The following is a 9,997-nucleotide window of genomic DNA, read 5'->3' as shown; positions in this document are numbered from 1 at the left end:
AGGCTTAAGCCAGGGCCACCTTCCCCAGTTGGAACTCGGGCTGGAACTCGCCCACTTTGACGCGAGGACACAGGCTAAACCACTTGAGTGGTGACAGTCCCTTGCCACAGTTTCCCCTGAAGGACAGAGAAGTTCTCCTGCAATTGACCAGGAAAGAATCCTAGAGCATCACAGCACAAAGAAGCGTGGGATATGCCCCCGGTACACATGGGCAAGCGCAGACAGCATGAGGACACAGTGACGCAGGTAGGGCTCGCCAGCGGGGATGCTCACACCTGGGCGAGGCTGACAAAGGGGCTCAGACCCGGGTGTCAATCCACCCACCCAGGTTAACTGTGCTGCACAGACACAGCCTAAAGCACAGGCAAGGGGCTGGCGTGCAACAAAAGCAACGCAACCGGGCAGGGCAGCTCGCCTGGATCCCATCCCTTCCAGCGTTTTATGAATTAATTTGTACAAGTTACTGGGAAGTGATAATCCCTCAGGTAGGGGCCTGATCGGAAGCCCATTGCAATCCATGGAAAAACTTCTGTGGGCTTGGGATCAGGCCTCTCGACTGTTAACGCTGCTTTGGAGGAGACCATTCGGATGTGTTGGTCCTCAGGAGGAAAGTGCATGAAGGCGGAGCAAGTGTAGGAATGCCAACTTCTAATTTCAGAAAACCGCACACTACAGCAGGAGTGCCGGAACCTTCCGCCACCCCTGCTCCGCCTCCTCCTGAGGCCCCGCCTGCTGCTCCGCCTCTTCCCCTGAGGCCCGTTGCTGCTCTCCCCGTTCCTTGTCGCTCAATCCTCTCCACCTCCCTCCCGCCCCCCCCGAGCTGGGCTCGCTCTGCTCCAGGGCTGGGACGGGAGCTGCAGCCCCTGACACGGAGCCTGTTGGCCCATGAGGCCCTGGCTGAGCAGGGGCTGGTGTGGGTTGATGACTCGGTGCCTCTCCCTGCTCCTGCCTGCGGTAACTGGACTTTTGGTGTCCGGTCAGTGCATCTGACCGGACACTGTACAGGTCCCCTTTTGAACAGACTTTCTAGTCACCAGGCTACCCTCAGCAGGTGGGGATGTGGATGGGGTCAGGCATGGCTTCCAGCTCTTTGGGGTGAGACAGGAGGCAGCGAGAAGTCACTGTGTTTCCTTTCAGTCCTCCTCAGAGTGCAATTCCCACCCCTCCATCCCTGCCCAGAGCTTTGGGCTGAGGCTACCATTTTGGGATTCATACTGGCGTCGTCTTTGTCTTTCCCGCCATCCACAGCTCACCTTGTTGCCATTGGTCCCGGGCAGCCCTCGAAACCCCTGTGGACCAAGGAGACACACACTTGGTTTGCAACACCTCTGATGCACCGTGCCCCAAGGAGCGGAGCCGGCGAGCGGCAGGCAGGTTGTAATACACCCAGTAAAAGGAATTCAGCGCGGGTGAAAAGAACTGGGCTGAGAGCCAGAGAACAAAGCCCGCCCTCCCTCCACGGGACAGATACAGCCTGGGTGCCGGCAGCACCAACTTCCCTGTCGTGACCTTGGGCCTCACTCCTGACCCGAGGCCAAATCTGCATGTGGAAGGATCCAGGCACCGTCCCATCCCAGCCCCTGTGTAGGACACCCCCTCACAGTCTGGGGTCTGTGCACGAAGGATCTGTGTTTGTACAGCACCTAGCCCGACGGGAGCCTGGCCCATGACTGGGGAACGCACATAATATACAACAACACGGGTACACGTAGCTTGTTCAAAGAATGCAACAGTGAAAAATAACCAAAGGTCACCTGTTTTCCCGGGGGCCCGGGAGGTCCTGCTGGCCCAGTGGATCCATTCCTGCCTCTCTTACCACGTTCCCCCTTTGAACAGAAAAACCATTAAGAGGGAGATAACTTTGATGGCGAGTTGCTCTTTGCCCCCAAATGTACTCAAAGGGGCCGCCCCTCAGAGGGGTGGGTCCCCCCCTACAGTTTCCCCATAGACGGCCAGCAAGAGGGACCTGGGCAGTAAATGGCCTAGACAGTAGAAGAATCTTACAATGGTCATAAGGCAACTGGGCAGGGGGTTGGGTTAATAGAGGGGGTGGCAGAGGAATGGCCTCCACCTCCCCAGATCACACTGAGCAACTCTGGGCGTTTCTAGGAATTAAAAACAAAATCCCTTTGGGCCCAGAGGGTGGCTGGCTCTGTAGACAGATCTGGAGATCCATCCAAGGGAGAAAGCTTGTTTGGGCAATGTCAGAGATAGGCTACTGAGCTAGGTGGAGCGTGGGTCTGATGCAGTCTGACCATCCCTAGGTTCGATTGTTGAGTAGGTCATTTGAGATTCTCCAGCGTGCTACCATCCGCACAAGCTGACAGAGACGAGATGCTCTAGCTCACAGACCAGGTCTGGGCTTGATGCTGGAATCTCGAGGGTGACGTTCTCCAGCCTGTGTTACACAGGGGGTCAGCTTAGATGGTCCCCTGTGGCTTCACAGCCTCAGAGAGTTAATAAACATGGGGAAGAGGGGGAAAGAGTGAACCACTGCTGGAGGGCAGGTGGGAACAGTGATTGGGCATCATGCAAGGGAGGCACTGCTCGGGAGGGGGCTACTGTTTGTTTTTCCTGGGCTGGACTGGCTGACGCGGTCTAACATTACAGACAGCAGCTTCCAAGCGCCCTAACGATTCAACGCCGGGGACTGCTCTCGGTGTCGCATGGAACAGCCGAGCAAAGGAACATCCCAATCCCAGCAGCGCCTGGCAAGGGTAAACTGTCCCCGTGCATCACGCTGTTGTTCGCTCACAACACGACAGCTTGCTCACCGCACTGAAACTGCTGGGCTTGTAGCACTGAGTCTGGTTAGCCTGGAATCCAGCCTGTGTCAGGGTGACACAGCCGTTTCCCGGGGAGGAAGGGCTTCGTGCTCCGGCAGCAGGACGTGTGCCGAGAACAGCTCTGCCTCCTGAATCTCCCAGGCACGATTTCAGCTGGCTATGGGGGAACGGTAGGGGCCCTTGGGACTGGTTGTCCCACGTTACGTGAGGTCCCTCCCACCACACGTCTTCTCACAGAGCCTCAGCATCTGTTCGCACCCTTGTGCCTTGCGATTGTGGGTACAATGCAGTCCTCTCTCGCCCCCACCACCACACTCGCTCTCTAGTGCCCAGGACACGTCACCTACCTTCTGCCCTGGCATGCCAGGTGGACCCGGGGCGCCTCTCTCTCCCAGCGATCCTGAAATGCCAGGGTTGCCACGAATACCCTGGATGCCCTGCACTCCCGGAGGTCCCGGGGCCCCGGGCTCCCCCTGTTGCAAAGCAATCGTGTGGCTGTAGTCACAACGCGAACAGTGGACTCCCCAGTAACACAGCTTATTGTAGCCATGACCAGCAGGCTACTCGCAAGGGGTTCTCAGCTCCCTTGTCATCTACTGCTCCTTCCAGATTTAACTGGCGAGTCCACTGAGTGCAAGGAAGGGCCTAATGACACTGGCTTGAGCCAGGCACAGGGCTGACAGGCACCTCTGTGCACTGCTGCCCTCATGAGACCTGCAACACCCCCCACCGCCCCAGTCCTCGGCTCCCACACACCTCACACTCCCACCTCTGCCCTGCAGCAGCACCCCACCCTCCCAGCCACTGCAGCCCCGATGCTCCACACAGCTCTGCCAGAGCATCTTAACGCTGACCTGCGAGCTCACCTCTATTATTCCAGAAACAAAATGGCTCCACCAATGCCCCCAAATCCTGACATGCCTGCAGTGCCCCCTTTATGTCAGTCCTGGAATCTCACAAGTGCAGGCTGGCTAATAGGCTTTGCCCCGATTCTTCAGCATCGCGCTCTGGCAATGGTAAAATGACCCTCCATCTGCCCACCCCAAAGGAAAGGTCTGGTGTGAAACGGTGCCGTGCAGGAGACAGCTCCCTGGAGCTGTGCGTTTGGAACACATGGGTGGTCTTGCCCTCCAGAGCCTCGACTGGCTTCGGTAGCGCATCTTTGCAAGCCCCAGTGAGCCCCACGGACCCTTGGTGCCTGCCTGCATGGTAGTTGTGCTATCAGCAAGGGGCACAAAGAGAGAGCATGTTGGATGATGTGCAGACAAAGTGAGATCCTATATGCTTACCTTATGCCCAGGGGGCCCAGCCTGACCAGCGGGGCCTCTGAACCCAATTCCTGGTTCTCCCTGTAAAGAGAGACAAGGGGAGGAGATCAAGAACAATCAGAAACACACCACGTCCTCCATCGTGGGCCTGTCAAAATCATACTGGACACATCACTACGTGCTGCTCACTTCAGGCCCAATCCAACTCCTGCTGAAGTCAATACTCCAGGGACAGGAGCTACAGAACCCACCCAAGATGCTTGACAGATAGATGGATCTAAGGCTGCTTCATCCGCCATTGAGGGAGGAGAGTTATATGGCCCACTCCCGGAGGGAGAGAACTACAGAGAGAAGCTGAACAGCTCAATGCTGGAGAAAACACAAGAGACAGCGGCAGGCAGCAGCTGATCATCTACAGTGATTAGATCTAAAAACGCGGCATTACTGAACAAAGCCCTTTTGTGTACAGAGAAGAGCCAGGAAGGGACAGCACACATGAATTCTAATGGTGTAAGAACAGCAACCTAACCCTAATCCTAGGAGAGTCCTTGAGTATGGTGCCAAAGTCGCTTCTTACCTTTTGACCATTTTCTCCTCTGTCTCCTTTAGTGCCCTAGGAATGAAGAGAAAGTTACAGAGCCCGTGATCATGGCTGGGGAAGAGGGCTGGGAGAAATATGCCCTGCAGGGGATCAGGAACCAGGTCAGAGATTTCTGTGTAATCTGCAAGGGGCGCAGAGAATCTTTGACTGGTCATAACTATGGGCTAGAAACCGCTGCTTCCACTCACCACGAGGGCACAGGAAGCATGGTCGTGGGGGAAAAGGGACGGAGAGCACTAGCTGCATGATCCTAAGTGTATACAGATAAGCCATAGATCTTCCCTCCAGACTTACCCCTGGAATCACCAGCAGGTCCTAGGCAGATATGAACGAGTGGTTTTTAGGGACAGAATCACTGCTTTGGGGGTTAAAATCCAGGAGCTCTTGTCTGTAGGAAGCAGCTTCAAAGGAACTCTTAAGCACCAGGAACAAACAACGTTAGGCCAGCAGCCTGCTCTTCCAAATTCACTGTGGATCTGGTCAGTACTAGAGCTAGGCCTGAACTAAAGAGGGTCTGAATGACCCAAACACTGGGGGAATTTGGACCTGAGTTTTTATCTTTCCTATCGGCAAAACCCACAGGCTGGATCCCAGCAGTCAGACCATAAGAAACTTCTGATCTGGATCCAGATCCAGACTTTGCAGCTCAAGTTCTCTCCCGGCTCCCCCATCTCCCCTGGCAAGAAGACAACATCACCTCTTACAGATGCTCAGTCCTTCCTCATCTCCCTCACTACAGAGCATGCACATCACAGGCAGCTCTGCAGTGTGACCATTTAATGATGCAACCCCTCGAGCAAACCATTCTGATTCTTGCAGTTTCTTCCCTCCTCGCTCCCAAGACACTTTTACAGCGACATGCCTTCGACTGCACTTACTGCAGAATATGTAGAACTGGTGGCCCAGCCAGCTTTCCGATCATCATTATCCCAAAGGCATGCAGCCTCCCTGAGGATTGAATGCCAACCAGGTCGATCCCTAACTAGTTCCTTAAGGGGGTCTAGCTAGACGTTCAGTCTATGCTCACTGGCGACCTTATTGCGCCACCAAACTTTTAGCAATCTCATGATTGCTGGCCGAGTCGTGGCATTCCCATCCTGGTTTATGCATCAGCCCACTCACTGGATACAAATGGCATGGCATAGACTCAGTGCAATCCACTTCAGTGGCCCTAGATGCTGGACACGTGGCTTAAAAGCCCTGTCCAGCATGGTCTTTCACCGACAGTTGGTGGGAACTGTTGTATGATCCCATGTACCTCCCGCTCTTCACCCTGGGTTCACACCAGCCCATCGTCTCTCCTGGTCTGCAGTGAGATTGCTGCAAGACTCTTTGTGCTGCTTCCCTGCCCTGACTGAGAAGCACGTTCCCCTCTCCTTCACATTCTGAAACATTTGAATATTTCCACCTTGTTTATTTCTCTATAGCAGGGGTGGGCAAACGACGGCCTGCGGGCTGCACCACGTGGCTCAGCCCCTCTCCGGCGCTCTGGCCATGGCACAGGGTCAGGGGCCGTACCACACGGCTCCCAGAAGCTGGCATGGCCCTGCTCCGGTGCCTACGTGCTCCAATGGCCCCCTCCAGCGCTCCAATGGGAGCTGCAGAAGCGGTGCCTGCAGATGGGGCAGCGTGCAGAGCCGCCTGGCCGCGCCTCCGTGTAGGAGCCAGAGAAGGGACATACCACTGCTTCCGGGAGCTGCTTGAGGTAAACGCCACTCAGAACCTGCACCCCCTGAGCCTCTCCCCATGCTCCAACCCCCTGCCCCAGCCCTGATCCCCCTCCCACTCTCCAAACCCCTCAATCCCAGCCCGGAACACTCCCCTGCACCCCAAACCTCTCATCCCCAGCCCCACCCCAGAGCCCGCACCCCCAGCCGGAACCTGCACGCCTTCCCGCACCCTTGCCCCAGCCCTGATCCTCCTCCCACCCTCCGAATCCCTCAGTCCCAGCCCAGAGCACCCTCCTACACTCCAAACTCCTCATCCCCAGCCCCACCCCAGAGCCCGCACCCCCTGCCACACCCCAACCCCAATTTTGTGAGCATTCTTGGCCCACCATATAATTTCTATTCCTCGATGTGGCCCTCGGGCCAAAAAGTTTGCCCACCCCTGGTCTAGAGCAATCTGTGAAACAAAAAAGGCCACATCCCCTAGTACAATGCATTGCTACGAGCTCCTGGATCAGCACAGCAACAACCTCAGGGCATCCTGCTTGAGGTCTGCTGCTGAGCCGGGCCGACTGGGCCCACGTCCCACTGCCTTGCACCTTCCACCGTCCTTTCCACCAGTGCAAAGAGGCTGTGAGACGCTCCCCATTCCGAGCTGGTAGCACTGCACCCCCGTTTTGCACAAACAGAAGGCCCAAGGCAGTAGGGAACTCAGGTCTGCAAGAGAAAGGGCAGATGTATTCTTGGGCACTATCTATTGGCACTTGATCTTTAACGAATTACATATGTGCCGACACAGACCACTCTCGTAGCAATTGGGGCCCCATTTAAATCTCCCGGACTCCAGATCCACCTAGGACTTCAGTTAGTAGGCGGCTGGCAATGGATAGCCAGGTCATCTAGCCAGGGAGTCACTCCCTGTGTCAAAAATTGCTTCAACGCACAAAACAATCGAAAGGTACCTTTTCTCCTTTGTCTCCTCTGGCTCCGGGAGATCCCTTTTCTCCCTATAAACCAAAAAGCTGCTGTTCACTCCTTTGTGCTAACCTCAGTGATTGACCAGAGCCCTGAATCTGTCAAGTTGATGCCGAGATACCACAGTGATGGGCACAATGGAAATACACAGAGTTAGAGTAGAGAGATGATGGAGGGGGCAGAGGTACGTTCGTTGTGGTGTGGGTGGGAACAAGGGAGATTGGCTGTTATTCTAACACAGGGAGAGGGGCCTATAGGGTAGAACTGGGTGAAATGTGATTTATTTTCCCCCGCGAAGAAAATTTCAACCAAAAAACCGCAAATCCCTTCTCGTCTGAAATTTCCAAGGAAATTTTTGATTATTTGGTGGAAATTTGAGGCCGAAAAATACTGGCTGAAAACTGGAACTATTTGGAAATGTTGCCATAGTGCCTCATGGGAGTTGTAGTTTAGGGGCCTCTTCCATAGGCCGGGCTACGTCTCCTGAGGGGCAGCGCGAGAGCTCTGCCTGCTTCGTGCAGCAGCCCTCACTGGCTGCTCTTCCCCAGAGGGCAGGGAAGTGGGGGAGGCAGCCAATCAGAGGGAGTTTCCCCCAGGCAGGGCTGTAATTTGCATGAGGGCTGGTGCTCCTTGTGATGGCATCATCGCGAGCTAAGCTCCAGTGATGATTTTCACCTGCTAGGATCTGCATTTGGGTTTCTCCTGCAAACACGGAGAGCAACACTAACAAATGAGGCACCACTGCATCCCCTCAACTGCCACAGTGACCCTGGGCCAGCCGAGGTTATGTCTACCCTACATTGTAAACCCGGGTCTGTGGGAGCTGAGTTTGTGCACTTGGTGTTTCCAAGCCTATGCCTGGGCATCCCCACTGCTTTGTGGCTTACTACTGCTGCACCTGGATCTCATAGCCATGCTGACACATCCAGACTGCACTACACAGATCTTCTGGCTCAGATCGGCATCCACAGTGCAAAATAACAGGGCTTGGAGCCAAGTCACAGAACCCAGGTCCTGAGTGCTGGTTGACCCAAGTCAGACTGATTTGTGTGTGGACGGAAGCAGGGCTTGGGCTCAAACCTGAGTCAAAGCCTGGGCTTAGTGTGCAGTGTAGCCATACACTTTGAACTTCCTGCACCTCAGCTGCCCATCTGTAAAATGGGGATAATACTACCTCCTTTCTCCCACTTTTCTCTGTATGATGTATTGAGACTTGAAACTCTTCATATGCATGTACAGCACCTTGCACAAGAGGCCCTTGATCTCAGCTGAGGCTTTTAGATGGTACCAAAATACAAATAATAAATAGCAAAAAGAGCCGACACCCCACTTTGCTCCAGTGTAAATGGCTTTACAAGACATAGGGCCATGGGGAGTCAGGCCCAATAGGCTGATGATTATTTGGGATCTTAAAGGATTTAATTTGTCTTTAAGTAAAGGCTTTTCAACTCAGCTTTACAACGGAGCTCCAATTCTGTGGGGGTGGGGTTTTTGTTTGTTTGTTTTGTTAAAACATTAAAGAAAAACTCAGACCTTTTGACCTTGGAACGGCACCTGTTCTGGATCCACCGTGTCTGACTCCTGCTTCTGCAAAAAGAAAATAGAGCCCCCCCACAATCAAACAGGAGATTATGGATAGAATGACGAAGAACCAGCTGCATCTAACACGCACGGAGCTGTAGTAACAGCTCTATAAAATAAATATATTACCTTGATCCTCCTTGCGCCTTGAGGTCCTGGATATGTCTTGAATTCAATAAAAAAGAAGAGGAGGTTTTCAGAGGAGAGCATATGATTGCATGCTAATATTTCGTATCTCAGAGATATTTCATCCATAAGACGTGGAAAAGAACTATTTGAACATGGAGGCACGTTATACCTCTCACGATCAATGCAACAATTCATTCTTACTGCATCCCGATGCCGACCGTGGTGAATTGGGTGCATGTAATGGACAGGTTACATCTTAGCAGGAATCAGTGAACACTTATCTGGGGTCACTTAGCAGCAGCCTTATCCAATTGAACATAGGGGCAAATGACACAAAAAGGATTTCATTGGAGCTGTTCCAAAATTAGGCTGTGGGGACCGAGAGCAGAATGTAGCCCATTGTCTGATTTTTCAGTGTGGTCAAGTGCAATGAAAAGGAAAACAAGTGAAACTTTAGGATAGACTCACAACAAGCCTGCTTACCTGGAGTTCAGGTGGCTTCTGCTCCTCATGCACTTGAGGAATAAAAGGTTTCAGAGCCCCAAACCCAATGGTTAGAAAAGTAGTAAATGCTCAGTTGAGGTCTCCACACCTCTCCCCATAAAGAATGTTGGCATTGCAAGACAAAATCCCAACAAGGAACGTACATAAAGCAGGAAATGCCCAGTTAAGATGCTCCTTCACACACAACTGTGTCATCTTAACTCTGCCCTCATAGGGATGGCAATAGGTTCATCACAGTATCTTGCTCCTCCTTAACAAAAAATAGTGCTCCTATTCATGCAGTCTGAGAGGACCCTCCACCAGACGAGCTGCAGAACCAGGGCCATAGTAGGGGAAACCTTTCTTGTTTAAAATAATCAATTTCCACTAAGATGTTTTTTTTAAAAAAAAAATCATGGGAACATTGGAGATTGGTCCTGCTTTGAGCAGGGGGTTGGACTAGATGACCTCCTGAGGTCCCTTCCAACCCTGATACTCTATGACTCT

At 53.3% G+C, this 9,997-nt stretch overlaps 1 long non-coding RNA gene across 1 annotated transcript; it reads right to left on the bottom strand.

The window, feature by feature from the left end:
- Positions 1 to 3,178: 3,178 nt before the first annotated feature.
- LOC144930231 (uncharacterized) lies at positions 3,179 to 4,669 on the bottom strand. The gene is made up of 3 exons (XR_013635385.1): positions 4,632 to 4,669; positions 4,076 to 4,135; positions 3,179 to 3,259 (listed from the first exon to the last, which is right to left on the bottom strand). It is a non-coding gene; the product is annotated as an uncharacterized LOC144930231 (long non-coding RNA).
- Between the last annotated feature and the right edge of the window lie 5,328 nt (positions 4,670 to 9,997).

Source organism: Lepidochelys kempii, chromosome 1, assembly GCF_965140285.1.
Source record: "Lepidochelys kempii isolate rLepKem1 chromosome 1, rLepKem1.hap1, whole genome shotgun sequence".
Lineage (NCBI taxonomy): Eukaryota > Metazoa > Chordata > Testudines > Cheloniidae > Lepidochelys > Lepidochelys kempii.
This window is presented reverse-complemented; position numbering and strand designations above follow the sequence as displayed.